The sequence below is a fragment of the Cryptomeria japonica genome, chromosome 10, assembly GCF_030272615.1.
Source record: "Cryptomeria japonica chromosome 10, Sugi_1.0, whole genome shotgun sequence".
NCBI lineage: Eukaryota > Viridiplantae > Streptophyta > Pinopsida > Cupressales > Cupressaceae > Cryptomeria > Cryptomeria japonica.
In genome coordinates, this window is record NC_081414.1 from 908,754,101 (window position 1) to 908,778,040 (window position 23,940).

A 23,940-nucleotide genomic window follows, 5' to 3' on the forward strand; every position below is an offset into this window, starting at 1 on the left:
TACTTGCTCTGTAAAGTTCTAGTGCTTACTTGGATGATTAGGGTTGTTTTCCTGATACATAAGTAATTTTGTGGAAGAATGAGAAAAGAATGTGCGTATCCTCTTAAATAAAGCTATGTTCATAAAATTAGTCCGTTATGTTGATCTTCCTATGAATAGAAGGATGAAGTGTTTGTATTATGCATTTAGGAATAATTTAGTATAGATCATGATGTGAAAATCGAAGAAATTGTATGTGGTTCTTAATAGAAGTAACTTAATAATACCCTTTTTCCTTATTCTAATCTCCTATGTGAAACATAAGGAAGTTAGTTGGTAATGTAATGATTACCCCATGGAACTATTGGTTGTTTTGGTAAATTTGTGATTTTGTATGTAATAAAAGATTGTTTGAGGAAATCATAGCTATCAAAGGATTTGGTATTACTAGTTGCACATGTATTGGTAGGATATCTTATGGAAGTTGAAATTGCATACCTTTAAAAGTGGTAGTTGTATTTGTCATGATTAGGAAATTCAAACTGTTTTGCATAAATTTACATATATTGATTTGTGTGGCAGTATCCCTTCCTTCCTCTTCTCTCTTTGGGGTAAAAGATTCAAATGCTTGGGGGTTATTGATATTACGTAGAAGGATTGGATAATGATTGATGAACATGAATTGTATACTTTAAAGGGAAGATTAGATGAAATTAATTTGCATTGAATACTAAAACTTTGGTATTGCATTCATCATCCTTGTTGTTTAAGGGGAAGAATTGACTAAACAAAATATCCCATCATTTAAATAGGAAATGTATTGAAAAACTAAAGGGAGATAAATATGTGTATTTTAAGAAAGGATTGGTGCATTGCATATGTAGAAATCATAATGATACCATTGTGTCTTTGTTTGGTTTGGCAAGATAAAAGTTTTAGCTTTGTGTAGGAATTATGTGGCATTGAATACATATTTCTATTAGCTAGATGGATAAATTAAGAAAGGTTACTATATCATTGCTATAATTTAATTCTAAGAAGTGCTTCCTTAGTGAATTCTAATGAGATAAAATGATAATTAGTTATATGAAATTATGTTACGATTCTAAATGTCAATTTGTCTTGAAATATCAAAAATACATAGTCTATGAATGATAGTAATCAAGTAATAATAGGAAGTGATTTTAAATAGGATGGTGCATGTATTCTTGGAATTTAAGTGGCATTAGATGAAAAGAAAACTAAGTTCTGAAAGTGGGACTGAGATATTCTTAACTTAGATAACTAGAAGTATGTCATAATATTATTATTGGTAAGAGTAGAAACTGATACTAAACTTTGGCTTTAGTAATGAGACCTATTTTTCTTGTTTAGATATACGATTGAATAAATTTCTTAAAGGCCTTATGAAGGACTTTCTAATCTTCTATAGGTTATTAGTTGTGCATTAATGGAAATTATGTGCGTTATAGTCTACTATCAAGTGATTAATTGAAGCTCTAACCTCTGTTTTTGTTATAACTTGGTGAATATGATCATGGTGTAGATAAGATATCTTGAACATTAGTCATGATATGAGCATATTCCTTGTGCATGTGTGAGTGTGTAGTTGCTTTATCTCTTCCTACCTATGTCAACCTTCATAAAGGATAATTGTCTAGATTTTTGAAAATATTGCATTGCATAAAAAATAATGAAAAGAATACAGACATACGGATTAAAATAAAAGTCTTAAAATATGGCATGCACTCTCTAACACATTCAAGGCATTTCACCCTTGGATGTTGTGTAGTGGTTACTCCCTTTAGTGTGACTAACGTTGGCCACCTCGTGATGTGGGTTGGATGAATCGTTTATTTCCCTTAAGTTAATTTATGATTTATGTGATGTGTCATTAGGATTAATGTGTATTTTTGAGATTTCTTTACTTTTGGGATGACCACTGAGTTCTTCTTTCTTTTATTTTGTCCTTTTGGTGACACTTGTCACACTTAAATTTTTTTGATCGATTTCGCTGGCAAATTTTCTTTTCTTTTAATTTAATGAATTGATTTGAGGATATCTCCTTTGACCTCCTCTTTTGTTGTCTATGGTGGTCATTCTAAGTGTCGATGCATTATGGCCCAAATCTTGAGCCAGTGTTGTTTCTATCATGTTCATTACAACCTCTGATAGTGTGTCCGAGGGAGGACATCACAGAAAAGTGCACTAGACTAAGAAAACAATTAGATAATGTTGTTATTAGCTGAGTAAATGAAAAGTGTTAATAAGATGAAATTTATTGGTAACTTTCTGAATTCTATAATAGATAGAAGTTCCTTGGAATTGTGAAGTATGAAATTTATGGAATAGTTAATGTAGACACCTAAAATTGTCCAGTCTAATTAAATAAATATTTTATTTATTTAATTATCTAAGCTTAATTCTTCTATTAATTAAATAAATCTTTATTTATTTAATTAATTCATTTATCCTCTTCTAGCCTTATTTCTCATTTAAATAAATACATTTATTTATTTAAATTATCTTTTTCCTAAATTAAATAAATATCTTATTTATTTAATTGATCCCACTTCTTCTATTAATTAAATAAATCTTTATTTATTTAATTAATTCATTAGCCTTTTCTACACATGGCACATGTCATTCATCTCTTAATTCCTACATTACCTACCCCTTTCATTATTTTATTATTTCTTTTACCTACCCTCTAATCTTAGCCGACCTCCTTTTACACCTCTCAATCTTATCCCTCCATTTCATATTGTGTCTTCTATTTAAGGAGATGCCTTCTTCATTATCAAACCCTAATCAGACAGTCTAATGAATCATCTTAAGGACTTGACTACACTACGATCCTACTTGCAACCACATTCTGTTCTTTGTTGAGCTCTTGTGCACATAAAATCTGAGAGCAAATATATCAAGCAAGATCAGTGGAGATAGGAAGAATGGAGATCAAAACCCTATTGGACATGTGATGGTATAATCTTTGTGATTTCTTGTGATTTGCATTGTCTTAGGTAATCTTCATATGTTATGGTGGATCTTTGTTGTTGTTAGGCTAGGGTTTTGTGGTTGAATTCATTTAGCCTTTCAATATTGTTATTATTGTTATCCATTTTCACCATATACATTTTGGCACGCCCGGTGGGACCTTGTCCCTTTGCATTTAACCTCCTTGTTGCAGATCGGACATTTTCGGCAACATTTTTGGTATTTTCGCGTCTACGCACTTTCAGATCGCATTTTTGATTTTCAAGCGCGTCTGTGACAACTTTATCCGCGTCTGTGTTTCGTCAATATTTCATTTTGCAGGTTCCGGGATAGGCGCGTCTGTGTCTTTTCTATCCGCATCTGTGTTACATAAGCACGTCTGTGTTACAGAAGCGTGTCTGTGTCGCATTCACCCGCGCCTGTGTCGGAAAGGAGCGTCTGTGATTTTTAGGAGCATCTATGCATCACAGAACCGCGTCTGTGTTATCTAGACACGTCTGTGTTGAGGGTAACAGCATCTGTGTATTTACGGTTTCGAAATTTTGAAGTTTTCATTGATTCAATTTTCAGATTTTGTACTTAGGGTTTCAGATCTGGTTTATTTTTGGACTAACACTTTCAGATCTAGCTAACTAAATTGGTGCAGCTTGTCTTGGAAGCAAAATCGTTTGGTTGAAGGCCCCTATTTTCACAAAGTCTTTTGGGTTTTAAAATTTACCTAACTTGTGTGCTTGCAGGAAGGGGTGATCATTTGAAACAACCCGAACTACTAACAACTTTTGTTGCAGGTCCTTGGCTAGGGTTTTGAATTTTTATTGTGTGCCTTGTTTTCATAAACTAGCAAACACTTCCATTGGTGCACTAAAATTGAATCATTGTCTTTTGTGTCTTGAGCAATAGGCTCTTTTTGTTCAATCTTTAGAGGGTCTGTCTTCCCGTGTGGTCATTAGGACTACTAGTGAGAAGAGGACGACCCAAGTGGTAGCAAGGAAAACCCACCTCATCTGAACCACTATAATCAAATGTATTCATGGTGAAAACTATGAATAACGTGTGCTGATTAGTTCATACTGACACTATGTCTCCCCATAAACCCGTTTGATCAAATTTATTTGATCAGTTGTAGGGCGTAACCCCTATCGGCTGGGAGCCTTCTGTATTTACAGAGCTGAAAGTGCCACATGTATGGCCACACGAGCGGATGCCCTTACTAGCACCATTTTGTTTTAGAGGCCCAAATCCTTCTAGTTGTTGGGGCAGGAGGTCGGATCTCTCGTAGCGGCCCACACACATACGGTTCTTAGTAGAGATACAAAGTTCGCCATGGGGAGTTTTCATGGGGACTGATGCTTGGCTGACCCGAGAAGTGAGTGCCAAGGGTGGAGCCAGTGAGGTCAAGCATCTAAGTATCTGCTCTGAATAGCGTAGCCTCGGGGGTAAAACCCCATGTGGGATCAACAACTATTGTCTTGGCCAGCCATAAGAATTGTGCTTGACTTATGTTAAACATTCAAACAATCAAGACCAAACAACAAAACATTGTGTCTTTTGTGTCTTCAAGTGTATGCAAAACAATTTTACATCAAACAACACACTTTTCTTGGAGTCTAAACACTAGCAAACATTGAGTCCTCATCAACACTGTGTCCTCTTGTCATGAAAAATAGTCAAACAGTCAGATTTGGTCACAACAAAACAACTTCACAGATTGGAAAAAATTGCAAAAATTTTACAGAAACACGTATGTGTCTGTTTTAACCGCGTCTGTGTTGTCTAAGCACATCTGTGAAGGGCAGAATAGCGTCTGTGTTAAACAGAGTAGCGTCTGTGTCGGGTAACCGCGTCTGTGTAGTATACAGTCGCGTCTGTGTCCAGAATTGAAAAACTGTTACAGTCCAGCAAACATAAACAGGAGAATCTCAGAAGTGCGTCTGTGTTAAACAGAGTAGCGTCTGTGTCAGGAAACCGCATCTGTGCAGTATACAGTCGCGTCTGTGTCCAGAATTGAAAAACTGTTACAGTCCAGCAAGCAAATACAGTCAGTTTCAAAAATCTTGAGCTTCCTAGGTCATCTCTCTAAGGTTTCATTTAGCATTCAACCTATCCTTGGGTCGCACAAAGTCCATCATTTCTTTACACCTTACATTACATTCACATTTGTCTAAACTTGAGTCAAAAGGTCACTTGCTTGTCCTCATCATACTTTGTCAACACACTACATACAACAACACTTTGCTAGGTGGTCCCTCATCAAGGTTTCTTACCTTTGGGTCTCATTTGGTTTTACTTAGAGTCAAGGTCAACTTACCTCATCAAGAGAAACTATCCTCTCTTTGGAAGTCACACCTACTCTACTACATACATACTTGGTCTTACACTTTGGACATTGCAAGTACACTTCAGACTCATTTACATTTCATCCAACTCTCGATCTTCCATACTCTTTCCATTTTTCATCTAGTCTCACACATCTTGGTTAATACCTAGTTCATGGTTGAAACCCGTCTTCAAAAATCTAGGAGAGAAACTAAAGAAGCTCAAGAGTCCACAAACATGAGTTCTTATGATTATAACAATGATTTATTTTTCAATACTGATCACACTACATTACCTGACATGGAGGCTTATAGAAACATTCCAAATGTTGAGAACATGGACACTCTAAACAACAATGCTACACACAATGACAATTTGGACAACTTTTCAGTACATTCGGCAGATGTGGAAGAATCCATTATGAATCCCCATTTCAATCGACTAGTTGAGGAGATAATGAGGAGGGATAGACAATACTTCTTACACATGATGGCACAAAGTGGAGCCAAGATACCTCATGATTTTGACATGTCTCAAATAATGGAACATAGACCTTTGCAGCAACCTCACTCCAACATGCATCAAAAGAGACCTAATAGTGGAGGAAATAGAGGACCACACATGGTACCTGAATCACCATCAACTTTGCTTCAAAAACAAGAGGTCCCACATACACATGGTCAAGCATATGATACTCATCTTCGCAGACCATTATGGAAGTCTTATGGAGAAAAATATGCTCAATCACATATCAATGCTAAGGATCAACCACCAAAGCAATGGGATATTCCAAGGCATGCTCAAAATTTGGACACAAGGAAACCTCATGTCAAATTTGGGGGCAATACAATAGAACATGACATGCCTGTAGAGTATGGTATACATGCACAAAATAGATATGGTGTTCCTCAACATGAATCTATACCAAGTGGTCCATATATGCAACATCATTACAGACCTCCTCCATATGAACATGTGTATGATCAATATCATCCATATATGCAACATGTACCTCCTCCAATGGGTGCCTCAAACATAGGATATGGTCCAAGAAGTCGATCTCCACCTAAGAGCAGTTTGGAACAACAAATCAGGGACTTACAAAAGAAAATGGAGGACATAAATACACCAAAGCCAACATACACAATGAGAGACATATGTCCTTATCCATTTGACAAGACCACTCCAATGCCTCCATTTCCTACACACTTTGTGACGCCTAAATTTGACAAGTATAGAGGAAAAGGGGATCCTAAGGCACACATAAGACAATTTTTCACAGCTTGCATTGAAGTAGCTTCAGAAGAGACATATTTGATGAGATTATTCCCACAAAGCTTAGGCGATCAAGCTATGGAATGGTTCTCCCAACTTCCACCTAAAATTAAGTCATGGGGTGACCTAGCAGAGGCATTTATTCAACATTTCTCCTATAACATAGAGACAGACATATCAGTCACTACTTTGTGCAATACCAAGCAAAAAGAGGGAGAATCTTTTGCATCATTTTTACAAAGATGGAGAAATCTAGCCAGCAGATGCTCTTGTGAAATTCCACAAAAACAAATGGTAGAGATGTTCACCCAGAATGTTAATAAAGACATTGGCTATGATCTAAGGAAAGCTTGTTTGTCTACCTTCAAGGACGTTATCGAAAAAGGCTTAGCAACAGAAAAGGTCCTAATTGAACAAGGAGTCATTAAGATATTTAAGGAAAACAAAGATGACTTTAAGGGAAAAGACAAGCCAAGATTTTGGAATAAAAACAAGAACATAGTCAATGATGGTGTTGTTGATGCCAACACAGTGCGACCCAAATTCATTTTTTCAGGATCAAGTTCTACAAACAATCAAGTGAATACTCAAACAACTTCCAGATCACGAAGGAAGTACACCCCATTGGGAGAACCACTTGAGTCAGTCTTCAAAAAGCTGGTGGCAAACAAGGTGATCACAATTCCAGATTTTCCTCCATATGAACCAAAGGTCAAACCAAATTGGTGGAATGATGATGAGTATTGTGAATTTCATAAAAGAAAGGGTCATAAAACAGGTAATTATCATCGACTGAAGAACATTGTGCAAGATCTCATTGATAGAGGTGACATTGAGATTGAGGGACACTCATCCAATCAAGAACATGAGATGTTTAAGGAACCATTCCCAAAGCACGACAATGGAAAAGCTAAACTCATAGATGATCAAGCCAACTATACTAGAGCACCTTACAACTATGATTCAACTATCAATCATATCTCGATGGACAATCATATCTCTACTATTACCATCAAGAACAAAAACCCTGAGAATCCTCCTCAGCGACCCAAGATTGTCCTAAGAGGTGTTGGATCTTCTTCCAAGCCTACCTCTGAATGTCATGTTACAACTCATCGAGGTAAAATTACTTTGCCAGGTGCTTCAACTAAAAACACCACTTCTTCATCTACTAAACCTGAGTATGACCTTGTAGAACAGTTAGGGAAGACACTTGCGCTCATCTCCATCCTTGAGCTCTTACGCATATCCCCTGCTCATAAAGCTATTCTTGACAAAAGCTTGAGAGACACCGCCGTTCCTACTGATTTGAATGTGGACCAGTTTCAAGCCATGGTGGGATACCTTTCCATTCCACATTCCCTTACATTCACAGAAGCTGATGAGGCCTCTGTAAGTCAGCCACATAATGCACCATTACATATCGAAGCCTTCATACACAAGTATCGAATAAAACGAGTCCTGATAGATGGAGGAGCTGGTTTAAACATTTGTACATTGAGCACCATTAAACAATTGGGATATTTCGATAAAGCTGTGAATTCAAAAAATCAAATCACCATCAAGGCATACGATGATGAAGAACGCTCATCCAAGGGCACGGTCACATTACCTCTAAGAATTGGGCCAGTTACAAAGGATGTGGTTTGCCAAGTCCTGGATTTAGATCTCACTTATAATATATTGCTAGGACGTCCTTGGATTCATGAAATGAGGGCAGTCCCATCGACATATCATCAATGCATTAAGTTTCCTCACAATGGAGTCGAGGTAACAGTTAACGGTGATCCTAATCCGTTCATATATTGCAATAACTTGAGATCACATACTGAGACCATTATTCCCAGTAATCGTGAAGCTGTTTCTTCTTCGGCATACATTGATCCTGAGTCATTAAAACCTTCGACATCAAAACAAGGTGAACTTAAAGGCAAATTTCAGGACAAAGGCATGGGAGAATACACTTTAAATCAGATCATGTATTTACGACAAGTCATGAACTCTCCAAAAGAATATGGAAGGCCACATCCTAACAAGCAAACATTCATCATGACGCTCAAATGGGACCCTACTACCTTTCAAAGATGGGGCGAATTGGAAGAGGAAGGCTTATACAAAATGCTCTACAAAGACATTGAAGATGACATACAAGATCAGATCAATATACCCTATGAGAAAAATGGCAAAGGCTTTAAGATTCTACAAAAATTTGGGTATGATGGGAAAAGCCCTCTTGGGTTACGCAAAGAAGGCGTTATGGAGCCCTTACAACCTGAATTGACTATAAAAAGGGAATGCTTGAAGGGACTCGATTTTTTGACTTCCAAGATCCACGCTAAAAGGACAAAAGAGGCATCGCAAATCAAAATTGCCAAAATTCAACAAGAGGATCGCTATTCCACAGACTCCAACGGATGGGAATGGGGTTCAGACAAATCCTCCAGTGAATATGAGCTCACCGAGACATTCAGAGAGCCAGATGAACCCACAGAAGAGGAAGAATTTTATAACAAATTCAGAGTTGGTCAAGAAACATCCCATGAAGAGTCTATACAGTCCTTGTCTCAAGGTTCTAGGTTGAAATCACATAGGATGAGAACACCTGTTCCGGAATGCGCTACTAGTAATGATAATTTGGATTCGTTTGTGATCGAGACTGATGAGGAGAGTGCCATCGATGACCTCGATAATTACCTTGACATACCTGAATATAACCACATCTTCACTCTTAGCCCCGCTAACTTGAAAGACATTAACGACCTTCCCCTTGTTCATCACCAACTCATTGACTGGGATAATGAAGGACCTGCATAGTTGGATACATTCCAAAACGATGAAGCTTTTATTGATTATCTAGGCATACGAGATGATCTTCCCCCTGGAGACCATAAAGCGGGATACACCATAGAACTCAATAGCGTGGCATATTTTGGTGAGGGTGTCGGACCTTCCAGTCGTAAAAATGTGAAAATAAGAATAAATCAAGGGTCTTATGGCGAAAACCACACTGTGGCGCTATCTGATTCCAAAAAAGTAAAAAGAAAGGATGTATCTGAGGGTGAAAACCTCTCTGAGGCACCCGAAGATGGAAGGCTCGACATTCTCCCATCATCATATGAGGAAAAATTATCCATGTTGGTAGAAGAAACTATCAAAACAAACATCGATACAGAAGAGGTTCCGCACAACATATTCCTAGCTCAATCATTGACAGGGTCCGAAAGGTCGAAATTCATAAGTTTCTTCAAAGAGCGACAAATCAACTTCGCTTGGTCATACACTGATATGCCTGGATTGGATCCGGATTTGGTAATGCATCATCTGACGGTCAAACCGGGGGCAAAACCAGTAAAACATAAATTAAGAAAAATGCATCCACAAGTGGCATTACTAGTCAAAGTAGAGCTGGAGAAGTTATTGGATGTCGGATTCATACGCCCAATTGATTATCCAGAATGGATCTCTAACTTGGTACCTGTCAGTAAACTAGATCACAGCATCAGAATTTGCACAGATTTCAAAGACATCAACAAAGCTTGTCCAAAGGATGACTTCCCATTACCAAACATTGACTTGATTGTTGATCTCACAGCAGGTCATGAAATGCTATCATTAATGGATGGATTCTCTGGCTATAATCAGATAAGAATTGCACCCGAGGATCAACATAAAATGGCATTTACTTGTCCGTGGGGAAATTTCTGTTGGAATGTCATGCCTTTCGGGTTAAAAAATGTAGGTGCTACATATCAAAGAGCTATGACTACTATCTTTCATGATCTCATGCATGTAACTGTGGAAGATTATGTTGACGACCTCTTGGTCAAATCAATAGACAGAAATACACACTTGGACATACTTTCAGTTGCCTTTGATCGGTTGGAAAAATACAAAGTTAGATTAAACCCTAAGAAATGTGTCTTTGGAGTAACCTCCGGGAAACTCCTAGGATTCATTGTATCCAAAAGAGGAATTGAAGCGGATCCAGCAAAAGTCAAAGCTATCTTGGAAATGCAACCACCAAGAAATATCAGTCAACTTTGATCCTTACAAGGCAGGCTCCAGTCCATACGAAGATTCATAGCACAACTGGCGGATAAGTGTAATCCTTTTCAGCACCTGCTACATAAAAACATCAAATTCAAATGGGATGACAACTGTCAACAGGCTTTCCAGACGCTCAAAGACTATCTCCTAAATCCACCAGTTCTGATGCCACCAATTCCAGATCAACCACTGCTACTATATATATCAGCTACTCCGACAACACTAGGGGCACTCTTAGCACAACAAATTGTTGGGGGCAAGGAAAAAGCAGTATACTATATCAGTCGCACATTGGTGGGATACGAGCTAAACTACACACCAATTGAGCACACATCTCTCGCCGTGGTCTTTGCTTCACAGAAATTACGATATTACATGCTTACTCATAAGACTAAGTTGGTTGCAAGAATTGATCCATTAAAATACCTTCTCAATAAAGCAACACTTACTGGGCGACTGGCCAAATGGGTTATGATACTGAGTGAATTCGACATCGAGTATGTGGACAGAAAAGCAATAAAAGGACAAGCCATCGCAGATCAATTAGTAGATGCTCCCATGATAGATGATGTTCCTTTAAATTCAGAATTTCCAGATGAATCCATTCTAACAGTGTCACATGCAAAGCCATGGCAACTGTACTTTGACGGCTCATACACATAGCATGGGGCAGGAGCTGGCATCCTCTTTATAAATCCTCAAGGGGATTCTATACCAAAATCATACCGCTTATCATTTCCTTGCACTAACAATATAGTGGAATATGAGGCATTAACAACAGGATTACGAATTGTAGTTCAATGGAAGATCCAGGAACTTCATGTTTTTGGAGACTCCCAACTTGTTATCCGTCAAGCAACTGGTGATTATCAAACAAAAGATGAAAAGTTAATGCCTTATAAACAAATGGTGGATGATCTAAAACAGTACTTTACAAAGATAGACTTTGACTAGATACCAAGAGAGCAGAATCGCGCCGCAGATGCCATGGCTACAATTGCTTCATTATTTGATTTACCTCCAAACGAGACCCGCTATGAGTTCTTGGTGGATAACCTTTTAGTTCCTTCATATGAGATAATGCCTACTGAGATGATATGTGTTGTCGGTCTCGAATCCCAGTTATATGGTTCCATTTTCACATACCTACGAGACAATACTTTACCTCCTGATCTATCAAATAATCAATGTCGCACTTTCATTCGCCAATCCTCTCGATATGTCATTTTAGCTGATATCCTATATCGGCGAGGTCTAGATGGCACTCTTCTTAGATGTCTAGAAAGCGACGAAGCTCAGATTGCGTTACATGAAGTGCATGAAGGGATATGTGGTCCACATGCTAGTGGTCCTACCTTGGCCAAGAAACTCATTAGGACTGGATATTACTGGCCCAATATGGAATAAGACTCATATCAGTTTGTCAAGAAATGTAAGCAATGTCAAATTCATGGAGACCTCATACATATGCCAGCACAAGAACTACAACCACTTGCATCTCCTTGGCCCTTTTGTCAGTGGGGACTCGATCTCATAGTCAAGATTCACCCTCCTTCCTCTACTGGTCATAAATTCATTATCACTGCCACAGAGTATCTTACAAAATGGATGAAAGCCGTGCCTCTCACACAAGTTATGGGAAAGCAAATTGCTACATTCATCCATAACTATATCATTTGCCGATACGGAATTCCTGTTTCCATTATCACTGATAATGGGCGTCCCTTCAAAAATCAGGATGTTCGTGAACTCTGTGACCGCTTCCATATTTCTCATCGTTTCTGCACACCATATTACCCCCAAGGTAATGGCCAAGCTGAGGCGTCTAATAAAACAATCCTTAAAATCCTCAAGAAGATAGTCGACGACGCTGGCCGTAATTGGCATATCCAACTCAATCCTGCACTTTGGGCCTACCACACAAGCGTCCGTACACCTACAGGAGCTACACCCTATTCACTAGTCTATGGTTCTGAAGCCATCTTGCCTATTGAGGTCGAGTTACCCTCTATACGAGTCTCTTTGCAAAACATCATTACTGATGAAGATTACAGGGTCTCTCGCTTACAAGAACTGGAACTGCTAGATGAACGGAGACAAACTGCTTTTAATCATCTCAAGGCTTACCAACAACGAATGAGTCGCAACTACAATCACAAGGTCAAGCCTCGCACATTTGAGGTAGGTGACTTGGTTCTCAGAGAAAACCCCAAGAATCAGCAAGACAGAGAGAAGAAGGGCAAGTTCGAACCAAACTGGCTTGGTCCTTACATCATCACAACAGTATATGGCTCTGGGGCATATCAGCTCTCAACTACAGAAGGTGAACCTTTGGAGGATCCTATCAACAGCATGCACCTTCGCAGGTTATCCACATAGCTCGTCAGAATATCCTAATTCAAAAATACAAAAAAAAAATAAAAAAAAATTCAAAAATACAAAAAAATTATAAAACAAAAAAATCGTTACTTGGTGAAAACCTGGCAAACAGGCACTTTGTGACACAAAAAACATTGAAAAATCAAAAAAAGTAAAGAGAAATAATTTCATCCAATGGTGAAAACCACTTCGGTGGCGCCCTGGGCAAGTACCATGGTGAAAACTGGGTCACCAGCGCCATGCGTAGAGACATTGCTCCTCCCTCCAGGATTCCATTTCATCCTTTTACTTTGCACACACTCACAACCTATTCATCCATAATAAACTTACCCATTCCCATCATGGCTTGTTATTGATCTACCCAAGATTGGTTAGCCATTCATAATAAACCTCCCTTTCCATCCATAATAAATCAGATCCTATCTGTGGCTAAGGCAAATCCTACGTCTAGTAATGGGTGTAGAACTGAGAACATCACATGTTTCAAGGAGTACAGTGTCTTCCAGCTTCCTTCAGTCTATCCGTGCACAATCCGCAATAAAGCAACATTTGCATCGCCAGTCCGCAATCAAGTTTCATCTTCTCCGCAATAAAGTATCAGTTTCATGGATTCAGTCAGTTTCAGATGAGACACAGCAGCAACAATGGGCTTCAACAAATCAAATCTTTCAACAGACTCAGACAACATTATGGTTCAGTGCTATCTATCCTTTCTGTGAAAATGAACATTGTGACCACCATCAAATTCGACTTATACAAGTGACAAGAGACACTAAACTTGAGGACTACAGTGGTTGTTGGTGTCGAGTCTTGGTTTTCTTTTGATTTCATCTTTTTTTTTTTTTTGGTGACATGTCTTTTAGCTTTTCTGGATGTCTTTGACTAGAGAATCTATCTCTAAGATGTCTTTGACTAGAAAGGCGAGGATGGGGTATTGTCACCTATTGGTATCTGTTGTCTGTGGATTGTCTCTTAGTAATGCTATGACTTGTCCAAGGATATGAGGACAGTGTGAGTCTAGTGTGAACTAGGGCATTCCTTGTTTGTGACTGTCTTATCTCCATGCAAACAGGTACAATGACTTTCTAGGTTGAACATATGCCTCGATTGTCATAACCTATTTTGCCATAATAAAGCTCAATGATGATAACGCACAAGAAGCTCTTTCACTTTCATATCTTCTATCTTCCATCCCCCTTTCTTGATTGACTTCCATCATCCTTCTCGGGTCCACATAGCCTGCTATCACATGACTGAGTATAATGACACACCAAAAACATTTGCATTTCATGTAGTTGCACCTACATTTCCACATATAAGCATTTCATACATACATATAGATATCACAACTGCATCACATCCTGCACACAATACCTGTTAGCACAATTTATATTTGCATTATCATATTCATATGCATTACATACATTTACATTTGCATTGGCATAACATTTTAAAAACATAAAAGAACAAAAATATTGCATTACATACATATTTGCATCCATATCATAAACATCACATAGAAACATACATCATTAAACATCTCATCACATAGGTACACATGCATATAGCTGCCGCAAAAAATGAATCATCTCATATATATAATAAAAAATGTCATGATACAATGATGTCAAAATCATATGGCTACAATCACCCGCAGGTGTCTACAATACAAAAGAATGGTACAACACTGATACAATGGGAGCCCTCTAAGGCTATGATGAACTCCCTCCCTCGGAGCCGCCTGGCCTCGATGGAATCTGAGCCCCTGAAGGACCCACCCTAGGATCATCCCGCCTACCCCCTCTATCTGGTGGTGGTGGAGGACCCATAACCCCACCGCTAGATGCCTGCCTCCTCTGACTCCCTCCCGTAGCTGTTGCTGTGCGCGACGGTCTATGGAAGCTCCTCGCCCACTGATCTGCTGGCACTACACCATAGTAGAGGTCCCTCCAGTATCCAATCTCCTCTCCGACCCATAGGACATATGCATAGCCTGCCCCTGTTTCCTCCGCCGCCTGCCTCCCTGCCCTCAGCGCTGTCTCAGCCTCTGTGTAGCGCTGAATCGCCTGATCTCTCTCCCGCTCAGTATCCCTGAGCCTCGTCCTGAGTCGGTCTCTCTCCCTCTCCAACTCCTGTATCTCATCTGCCTGACCCTAGCAGATCTCCTTGAGCTCAATCAGCTCATCCTCCTCTGGATCCCCACCCTCTGCCTCGGCCTGTGGCTCTACCTCTGCAGGTGCCTGCCCTTGTATCAATACCTGTCTTTGTGCATGCCTCTGTCCCTGCACCTGTCCCTGTCCCTGTCTCTACCTGGGATCCTGTGCTGCTGGTACCTGTAGGGGTAATCCACTGCGACCCCTCACCACCTGAGCCTGCTGCTCCTCTCCACCCTCTCTCCAAGGTGCAACTCGCCTCTCTCCCACTACTCCCCTCTGCCTCTGTTGGCCTCTACCCCCATCACCTCCGCCATCATCATCATCATCTCCTCCTCCATCTCCATCCAATAGCTCCCCTGGATCTGTCAGTCATGGGAATGGATGCTCCGCCCAATATGCTGAATACTCAGCATCCATCCCAGCATCGTCGACCTCTAGCCACATGTCCCAGGGTAGAGGTATCATCTCTGCCAGCTGTGTCAGTGCCTGATCATATGACAATAAAGGCCCAAACTGCGCCTGATCCCTAACTGTATGGGCATACATACCCGAGCCTCGTGGCATCCTCTAGATCTGGCCAAACTGTCGGCCAACCCTGTCCACCAGCTGTCTCTCTAATATATAGGGCATCCACCTAATCAAATACCTGCTCTGGAAGGTGTATGGCAACTCCAATGCATCATCCTCCCACTCCTTGCATCCTAGATACGGTCTCTAGATGACTACATCAATATCATCCAGCACTCGCCGCCAATGCTCTAACCTGCCAATCCGCGGCTGTGAGGTGATCATGTCATATAAATGAACAAAGCTACGTCCATGTCCCCTGCCTCGGAAGTGTATCAACCTCATCACTGGCAGATGCTCATAGGCCCAAACCTACAGTAGTGTCACCCCGCAGCCCAATCCAACTGACCCATGGTATACAAACTGGTGAAGCTCATAATATAAGTGGGCCAACACACATGGTCCCCAAGCATATCTGGTGTGCTGTATCACCAGTGTCTCCAATGCTCCGCCCCAGCCTACTGCCAATCCCCGTGTCGCCCTATCTGGACACAAGAACCCACTAATCACTCCTCCAATCACAGCTGGCAACGCTAACCCTGTGGCTGTCATGGTGTCCCATGCCACATGACCAGCCCTCATCTCTAGGCCGGGATCCTAAAATACCCGTCTCAATGCCTCTCTATCACCATCTCGATCATATGGAATCAAGTCTCCATCAATCGGTATATGCAGAATCCTATAGACATCCTCAAGGGTGACTGTCATCTCACCCATCGGCAAATGGAAGGTGCACATCTCCGAGTGCCATCTCTCAGCAAGTGCAGTCAACAGCCCCATGTTTGCCCGAAACTCAGGCACATACAGAATATGTCTCAGACCCATAGCCTCAATAGCAGCTCTATTCTCGAAGGTCAGCTCAGGTCACAATCTCTGAGTCGACGGGAATCTCTCCCGTGACTCCAACATAGGCAAGTACTCCTGCAGTCAAGCAAATTAATCATGTCAGTCATGGTGGCATTCACTGTTCATCACAAAATGCTACTTTTTATCTAAATGCATATGGTTACTTCTATCCTAGTGACACTCGCTGTTCATCACAAAGTGTGACTTCTATTCTAGTAGTACTCCCTGTTCATCACAAAGTACTACGTGTGTGACACTCCCTGTTCATCACAAAGTGTTACTCACATTTGCACTCCCTGTTCATCACAAAGTGCTGCTCATACTTTGGGGTACTCCCTGTTCATCACAAAGTACTCTATCTTGGTACTCACTGTTCATCACAAAGTGCCTTGATCTATCCTAGTCTTCCTAGAGGACCTGCTTGAGTGTATCCTCTCAGTAGCTTATCCAATCGACAGCGTATGTTCATCACAGAACTATCGATTTGACCTAGAAGACCAAACTTGTATTTTTTTTAACACAAACGTGCTTGACTGACACAAACGCGCCTACAGACTGCACAAGCGCGCCTGAAAAACACAAACACGCCTGTAGGACATAGACGTGCCTAGGTGGTGCATAAACGCCCCTACACATCGCAGACGCCCCTGCACAACGCAGACACGCCCACAATCGACGCAAACACAGTTCCAGACACAGACGTGCCTGGCACCGACACAGATGCGCCTGTCGGACACAGACGTGCCTGGCACCGACGCAGACACGATTGCATGTTTTCAGACTTTTTTGGTACCCTATTCCTAAGCACATTTATTTCTCTAACTAGCATGCATTAATGACAAAAATACATGTGTCAAAATACGAGGAGGTTTGATGGTACTTACCGGCTCTCCTGCCTCTGCTGGCCTCTGGAATCGACGAACGCGGTCAAATCTATGAACCAAAGCCATCGCTGCTGACTGCTCTTGCTCTTTTCTCACTCTGCACTTTGATCTCGTGATGGTGTAGATGACAATGAGGATGTCTTTTGCCCGTGGTCTATCTTATAGCCTACCCTGGCCTTAGCCTTCATTTCCCGAGTTAGTCTTCCTTATCCCGTGACTCTGTCACTTTCTCCAGTCAGTCCATTCTATCCCGTCTTTCTTATCGAGAGATTGTCTGCAATCTTTTCAGACATTTTCATCCAATCTCTCGAGGGTCCATATCATTCCCATTCTGGGGCAACTCTGTATCAGTTCATCTTATCTTCTTTGAAACAACGCGACAAGCCGCATTGTCTCAAAGAGGGGCAAAATGTAGACACCTAAAATTGTCCAGTCTAATTAAATAAATATTTTATTTATTTAATTATCTAAGCTTAATTCTTCTATTAATTAAATAAATCTTTATTTATTTAATTAATTCATTTATCCTCTTCTAGCCTTATTTCTCATTTAAATAAATACATTTATTTATTTAAATTATCCTTTTCCTAAATTAAATAAATATCTTATTTATTTAATTGATCCCACTTCTTCTATTAATTAAATAAATCTTTATTTATTTAATTAATTCATTAGCCTTTTCTACACATGACACATGTCATTCATCTCTTAATTCCTACATTACCTACCCCTTTCATTATTTTATTATTTCTTTTACCTACCCTCTAATCTTAGCCGACCTCCTTTTACACCTCTCAATCTTATCCCTCCATTTCATATTGTGTCTTCTATTTAAGGAGATGCCTTCTTCATTATCAAACCCTAATCAGACAGTCTAATGAATCATCTTAAGGACTTGACTACACTACGATCCTACTTGCAACCACATTCCGTTCTTTGTTGAGCTCTTGTGCACATAAAATCTGAGAGCAAATATATCAAGCAAGATCAATGGAGATAGGAAGAATGGAGATCAAAACCCTATTGGACATGTGATGGTATAATCTTTGTGATTTCTTGTGATTTGCATTGTCTTAGGTAATCTTCATATGTTATGGTGGATCTTTGTTGTTGTTAGGCTAGGGTTTTGTGGTTGAATTCATTTAGCCTTTCAATATTGTTATTATTGTTATCCATTTTCACCATATACAGTTAAATAAAAGAAATTGTTGATTTCTTGCCTTCAAATCCTTGTGTACACATAGTGGACTAAGGATGCCCTTTGAATGATTTGATTGGATAAGGATTGCATCTAATGTTTGTATTAAGTGTAGTGCAGTGTAAGCATGGTGGAATTTAGGACATTTGAATGGCATGAAATTTGTTCTTTGAAATAAATAGGTTATGTATGCTTGGTTATTCATTTAATTTCAGGAATCTTAGTTCTGAGAAATTTTCACTCATTTAGGCTTATGACATGATTTGTTCAATAATATAATAGGTGCATATGTGTAAGATATTGTGTAAATGTATATCTCTCTCTCTCTATTTGCATGCAACTAGATGTTGAAGGAGTGTTACTATGAATTTTGGTGTGAAATATACTGATTTCTTCTTATTAATGCTTAACTTAGTGACTAAAGTTACAGTTTTGTATTGCAAGTGTGGTTGAAATGAAATTCCCTTATAAATAGTTTAACAGTTTAGTGTACATATCGTAATTAATAGCAGTTGGTGCTTCATTACCTCTTGTGTAATGTGTTTATTTCAAATAATTGAAGAATAAGGAGGAAATTTAGTTGTCATTATCTTTCTTGGAGTTAGAAAATATTATAATATGTTTGTGTTAAAAAGAAGTTTTTGATTTATGTGTGCTAGTTGTCACCCTAACTCTTACGACTTCCAGGAGTAAGTCGAGTCTAAGGGGGGGGAGGATGTAGGGTCCACCCTTGACTCTACTTGTTTTGACTAGAGTTGACTTTTAATTCATGCGTGATAGACATTATTGGGCATAGGCTATTTCAGATGATTTATATGACATTGATACTATCATTATTGATCATGTGATTTATTAGACACTATATACTTATTATGTGATTTGATAAGCATAAGTGCTGATGGATTTTACATGCCTTACTATAATCATGAATTATACTAATCATGTACTTGATGATGTTTTGATGTACTGGCCATATTTAATGATTATCTATGATGAGTTGATCTTATGGTGTATTTGATTGTTGTATGATTGTCTTCAAGATAGAGACAATTCCACATCACTCATTGCGAGTGAGATCTGTCATTGTGATTCTCTAACCCTTGTCTATTATAATATATATATATGCATATGTTGTATCATTGCCTTATGGATGTAGGATTTGTAGGTACTAGACATCGACTCCACTAGGCTCCACAGGTCTAAGAGTGTCTTTAAATGCCAATGGTATGTGGTTATAGGGCATGCTCTCGGGGGATAAAGACCAATAGGCTTCATTCCCCTTATTTCATTCATTAGTATCGGTCACCCATCTATTTTGAACCTATAGATAGTGATGTTTCTAATTCTCCATTGGCTTAGGCGCAGGTGTAAAGCTCTATCAACATCCCCCAGCCTATGTAAAAATGAGAGCTTTGAAATGGCAGGCCGACTATTTGACAGACCGCCTCACAAAAATTGGAAGTTTTGGAACAAGGTATGAACATCTAAAATAGGATAAATAATAGAGGAATTTTGTCACATGTTGTAGCTACATTTGCCAGGGTACATGTTTTAAAGATGTTTTATATCATAGAATCAACATTCCAATGGCTATTTATTTTTTAAAATTTGGATATCGTATTTCCAACTGATGTCTATTTTCATGAAACTATTCCTTTAGGCAAGCAAAAACAACCTAAAAAAACTACACAAGGCTTAAACCATTATTCCAGAAACTATTCATAGCCCCTAGAAAATCTCTTCATTACCAAAAAAACCTATTCATACTTGAAAACATTATTCATACCTAAAACATTGTCCATGCCTAAGACATTAATCACAACATCAAATAATATTCATAGTGTAAATAAACACTATTCATGTTTAAACTATTGCTCATAGATTCATTTAACCTTAAAAGTTACTCTAGAAGCTCTTGAGTCCAAATTTGTTGTTCTCTATATGAATTATGGGGTTTTAAATCTATTTAGTATGACTGTGTAATATCCCTTGTCCAATGATGACTGAAAAACAAGGAATATTCGCTGTGAAATCTGCAAGAGTCCTCAAAAAATGAGCGTTTGATGATGCAACCTCAAATTCTTGTTATTTCATATCTAAATCAAACAAATCCCTCATTGACAGACATAAATACATGTTATAGGCAACTAATGTAAAATTACATGGATTGTCACAATAATGTAACAAAATAAGACTTCACTAGATTATTGACATTTTGTCAAACATGTCATGCAACCTCTGAAAACATATTATAGGTACAAGCCCATTCAAATCTTATTATAAACCAGTTCCAATGCAATCATAGCATCTTTACATAGACTGACTAGTAAGAGATATGCTACTGATTTTCTAAAGCCATTAGACAGTCACTAACTGAAGCATATATCTCAAAATTATAATGAAATAAGAGGTCTGAAGAGCCTGATTAAGCTATGCCCAAGTTTGGCGATGTAAACACCAACATTACTCATCCAAAATAAAGCCATGCTAGAGTTATGATCTTCAATACTTTCTCTTAGATGAGATAAAATAAAAAAACCACATGATTACTACAATAAATTTATTTTCTTATTAAAAATATAAATAATTACATTAGATATATATTCCACATAAAGAAAAGAAATGATGGAAATCATTTATGTCTTAAATAATGAGATCAACAACTAAAAATGGCAAAATAATATCCTAATTACGACTCCCTAATTAGTATAAGATATAATTTCGAATATTATACTAGGGATAAATATTCAAAAAGTATAATAATTACACTAATACATATATCACTCTCATGCCTTCCTTAATTTGATATAAGGTCCCTCTATCCAAATATGAAGTCTCAAGGGAGTTGTATGTGTCAATTATTCAAGCTTCTTCTAAATCTATTCCAACCTCTTCTTCCAACACATGTCTTGGTGATGGTTGAGGATCTTTAACCTTTGAAAATATGAATGAACACACTCCTCTAGACATGATTTAAATACCACATTTAATTATACACATGGATGCAATGGACATGTTTTAGGATGTGTGCAATGAAGTGTGGAGGTTCATGAGAAATATACATTACATTTTTCTGAAGAAGATTTAGGTTTCTATCCTCCTCCTTTGTTGACATCCCCTCCCCCATTGTCTAATATATCTATGACTTTTCCAACAACTTTTAATCACAACAAGAGATAATTTTGTATGAGTTTCTTAAAGACAACTTTATTACTCTCCCCTTGAAAAATTGAAGAAAAAACCATAAACAAAATTAGGACAATCCTTTTTTCAAGCATCATCAACTATTCCACTAATGAATGTCATGACTTGGAGATTAAAATTCAACAACTTATTGTAGTTCTAGTAACATTTAAATAATAGGTGACAATGATTTATACACTCATCATATCCCTTCTAAATGACATTTATAACCTATTGTGTTTTTATCTTTCTATATGACATCGATAGCTTAATTACCTATTAGGGGCTCATTGTCATTCATTGTACTACGATTTCATGTGCAATCATACTTGGGAGGCAACATAATAGCCTATTTCTTCTTGTCTCTACATTGTGGAGCAAGAATAATAGTTGTCAATTGTTCCTCTTTTTTAAGGATCCACTTTACCTTTGTTGATTTTTATCTTTTATAACTTGATATCCTTTCTTGCATAGAATTATCCTCAATCCAAATTCTCTCCTTGCTTGGATGTGTGTGTTCCTTGATTAGGACCTCTTTCATTATTTTGTAGGAAAATAAACAAAGACATCGACTTCTCCTCTCTACTTATACACAAAATGGCTAATTGAAACCACTTCATATACACAAAATGTCTCCTTGCACTGATCAAGCCTCAAAAATGTGACAACATTGTTCAACAAGGGTTGATAATTGATAACACAATGCCTATCATTCATGACCTCAAGGTGGTTGCTTTCATGCTCAATAAAAATATGATCAAAATGTTTTGTAGTTTCACCACCATCATAATATCATTTTGTTGTCATTAACATCATACATCCTCATGCTACGCTGGAAATTCATCGGGCTCTTCAATTTATTCACTCTTTATATGTTAGTGACTAAGTTTAACTTATGAACCTTCAAATAAATCATCATAATGACCCCTTCACTATCTTGTGTTGAATGAAAATCCTTCAACTGGATTGCATTGTATAAGAATTTGGTATGGATCTTTCATTCTTTCCTTGATTTGCCATTTTTTATTGTTCCACCCTACAATTTTGCATTTGAGGTATGTAAAATAGTTGCTCTATAGAGTTTTTTTTTGTCTCTCTGCATTCTTTTGGTTTCCTTCATTTATATTATGTAATCTTTCCATGATTTCAAAAAATAAAGATTTAAGGAACAAGGTTTGATATGCATATATTTCTTATATACCAGCACAACAATTGAATGTTAGGGGTGCTATGGATATTTTAATACAAAAATTTAAAATATAGAAACCCTTGTTATAAAATCTTAGAACTGATTCCAACACCAAGAAGTAGGATTATTTTAGATATTTTGGAAGTAACTACACATCAAATTTTGGGTGCCTTTGAAAAGAAAGTGGCATGATGAAATCTTTGGGCATAGAATAGATGAAATGCACTGCATACTACTGCTGCACAATATTTTGGTCGATGATATTTTTAAAATAGTAAAGGAAGGTGTATGGAACAACCAAATTCTTATCATTATAAACAATGAATATTTTAAGATCCTTTTATGATGTGTAAGTTGAGAATATTTTATGAAAGGTCCCTAAATTAATACACTTTAAACTGATTTTAGCAATGACTATCGGATGTAGACAAAATGAATGCTTTTTGGATTAGGATGGTGCAAAAAATCTAATATCAAAAGGTTGTCAAAAATTCTTGGGACTAGGAGGTGTGAACTAGCCTACTCTTCTACTTTTCATGCCATCAAAATTTGAGTTTGATTGTCATCATTTACTTTGCCAAATTCTTCACACGTAACTCCCGAATCAATTTCCTACACATAAAATGACGATAATAGGTTTGTTGATGGGGGATTTCCTAGGTCAAATAGGTTTGAATATACCTTGAAGTGTGCAATATGGAAGGTTTGTATTCTTAATCTCCTACCTATTTCTTAATTTAAAAGATGATATCTTTATTAAATATCTCCTCTTTTTTTGGAGGTAGACATCTTTAGGAAAAGATCTCTCCCTCCCTCTTTAAAATGATCTCTTTACACTTGTTGAAAAATATATCTTTTACAACTATCTCTTCCTTTCTTATAGCAATGAGGCATGTACAAGGATGTTTCTTCCTAGCTTGGAAT